Genomic DNA, 3,255 nt, shown 5'->3' with positions numbered 1-3,255 from the left:
ATCAAAAAAGTACTCCAGAGTGTTGTTCAGCATGGGGGTGAGTAGAAAATGAAGGCTAATCATGTTTTGGGTGTACTATTCCTTTAAAGTGCTTTCCCAAGACATTAAAAAGAAAAATACAGAGAAGCACTTTAAAGGTAAAGGCTATGAGACCATCTACAAGCAGCTTAATGTTCCTATGACTAGATATATGCTGGTGAAGATTCCTAGTCATCCAGGTCATAGTCATTCTGAAAAAGCTTAAAAAACAATCCACTGGACTTTGTTTCCAAGGTTTGAAGAAGTTTCTCTTCCCCTCCAGGAAGCTTTCTTGATTTAAAATGTCTGGATTCGCATTGAGTTTGAGGCTTTATATAGTGGACCAAAAACAAGGCCTTGTATTGCTTGGAAACATGCAAATTGAAACTGACGAGCTTGTCGTTTGGTTCCATTGTTAGCCTGTAATATCTGAAACCTGCAGAGTCTTGTTCAGAGGAGGCCGCTCTTCTGTGTTGGGCCATGCGTCTGTGGAGAGGCTGTTTGGTTTCTCCAATATAGAGATCAGAGCATTCTTCGCCGCATTGAACAACGTACACCACTCTGCTCATATTCGGTCTGGCGGTTTTATCTTTAGGATGCACCAGTCTCTGTTTAAGGGTCTTGCTGCACATCTACACCTTGTGGACAAAGGACATTCTTTTGAGGACCAGAATGTTCACATTTTGGACAAAGAAAATAGGTGGTTTTAAAGGAGTGTGAAGGAAGCCATCTATGTTAAGAGAGAAAAACCAAGCTTAAACAGAGGTGGTGGACTCAGATTGCAGCTTCCGAAAACTTAAAATTTGGTTATTGAGTTGATTCCTTTCAGGCATCACCACAACCCCCACCCCATCATAGAGGAACAAAGTACCTCCTACCTTCAGCCAGGGGAACCATGCCACCTTTCACAATCATAGACAGGTTTCAGATATAACAGGCTAACAATGGAACCAAACGACCCGCTCCTCAGGTTCAATTTGCATGTTTCCAAGCAATACAAGTCCTTGTTTTTTGTCCACTATATAAAGCCTCAAACTCAATGCAAATCCAGACATTTTGAATTGAGAAAGCTTTTTGGATGGGAAGCGAAACGTCTTTAAACCTTGGAAACAAAGTCCAGTGGATTGTTTTTTTTAAACTTTTTCAGTATGACTAGATATGCACATACTATTCAGAAATATAAGCTCCATGGGACTGTAGCCCTCCTCCCTAGACATGGCTGAAGGAGGAAAATTTATTTGAAACCAACCAGACCAATGGTCTAGTATCGTGGAATGGTAACAAAAGAGTCCAGAAAAACTTCTAGAGATTAAAAGGTGAACTTCAAGCTCAAGGAACATCAGTGTCAGATCACGCCATCTATAATTTTTTGAGCGAAAGTTGACCAAATGGGAGAAGACCAAGGAGGACAACATTGTTGAAGACAAATCAAAAGAGTCAGGCTGGAATTTGCGAATATTGAAAAGCCACAAAGCTTCTGGTAGAATGTCCCATTGACAGATGAGACAAAAATTAAACAGAAAAGTTATGAAAATCAAGAAAAGAAAACAGGCTCTGTTATGCTCTGGAGGGCATCTTAGCTTCATCTGGCAAAGGGTGTCTTGACTCTCTGCAACATAAAATTTATTCTGAAGACTATCAAGAGAGGTCGCTGGTCATTGATCTTTGAACAGGATAATGACCCAAAACACAGCTAGAAACAGCCAAGAACGAATAAGAGGAAAACACTGGACTATTCTGAAGTGGTCTTCCAGGATTCTAGGAGTCCTGATTTAAATAATATTGAATCCCATCAAATACCTGCTGAGAGGACCAGAAGTCTCATTGACAGGGAAATTATACATACATGACTTTTTTTTTTTTTTTTTTTTTTCTACTGTAACACATTATTAGCAAAAGTTTAACAGCAGCGTGGTGTTGTTATGGATCCAAACTGCTTTTGGTGATATCATTAATTATCTGTTATTGTTGCACATTAATGTACAGTATTTGTATTGTCTGGAACAGTCTATTTTCCCTAAAGCTGTTATATATCTGTTTTAGCCTTTCTTTTTTTTTAACATCTGATCATTGGGACTCTTTTCTGTTGAATTATGCTTTTTTGAGACCTAATGCCTCTTTTTCTTTTGTCATATCTGACACTTTTTCTCCCCTGAGACTTTGTGCCTCCAATTTCTGAGACCAGATACCTTTTTTTTTCTGTGATCTTAGGGTTTCCTTAAATGAACACCTTACACCTTGAAATACAAATTATGCATTAAAATGTTTTTATAATTTCAACTTAATGATGCCAGAGGTGTATAAAGAAAACTGAAAATGCAACATTGATTTATAGAGGTACAAGCAAAGTATACAAAAGGTTTTAAAGATAAGACTAGATGCAAATATTGTGATCTTAATCTGCAGTATCATTTTTTTAAGGATTCATCTAATTAGAAGAAAACATTCCTTTGGTGGTAATTCATATATATCCTGGAAACATTAATTCAAATTAGTTTGAAATAGAAATGTGTTAAATAGAAGTTATTTTAATGAAGAAAAAGGTGGATTCTGGTTTGTCCTATTAGAGCTTTCTCGCTGTTTGAGAGCAAGAATTTGATTTCATAATGAAATACATTTAATTTTCTTAGCAGTCATCTTTTATTTGTTCAGGACTGCTGCAAGGTAAAGCTGGTTTGTTTTATATTTTCTTTTTGGTTAGTTACATGAATGTATAGAGGAGTGCAATTGTTATTTTTGTTTTTTATTTAAAGTGTAATTTTTCTTTTTTTAAATGTAAAGTCTTGTTTTTTATTAGTTTTATCGTAAAAACTGGATTCTGAAATGCTGCAAGGTAACGAAGTGGTATTTTTTTATATTTTGTTTTGTCACTTTTATATTAGAAGTTGATGGTCTTTTTTGTATATAAGCCTGTTTGTTTCTTCTAAAGCTTGTGTAACTAAGTTGTGAACATTTCTAAAACGCTGACAAAAAAATCAGCTTGTACAAAGGTATTGTTTTATTATAAATACGCATTGAAAAGAAAAGTGAATGGTCTGATTTTGTCAGTCTACAATGGTTAAATTCCTTTGTTTCTAATTAATTCTCAGATTATGCATTAAGGCAGCAGTTTCTCCTAATTTCATGTTTATAGATGATTGATAAGCAACAAATCATTTTGTGCAGTTGCATAATTAGAAAATACACCTTTAAATAAAAGAGGAGAGGCTATGACATTATGGTTGTCTCGGCCCTACC

The sequence above is a fragment of the Cyprinodon variegatus genome, unplaced genomic scaffold (assembly GCF_000732505.1).
Source record: "Cyprinodon variegatus isolate N-32 unplaced genomic scaffold, C_variegatus-1.0 Scaffold297, whole genome shotgun sequence".
In the NCBI taxonomy this organism is placed as follows: domain Eukaryota; kingdom Metazoa; phylum Chordata; class Actinopteri; order Cyprinodontiformes; family Cyprinodontidae; genus Cyprinodon; species Cyprinodon variegatus.
This window is presented reverse-complemented; position numbering follows the sequence as displayed.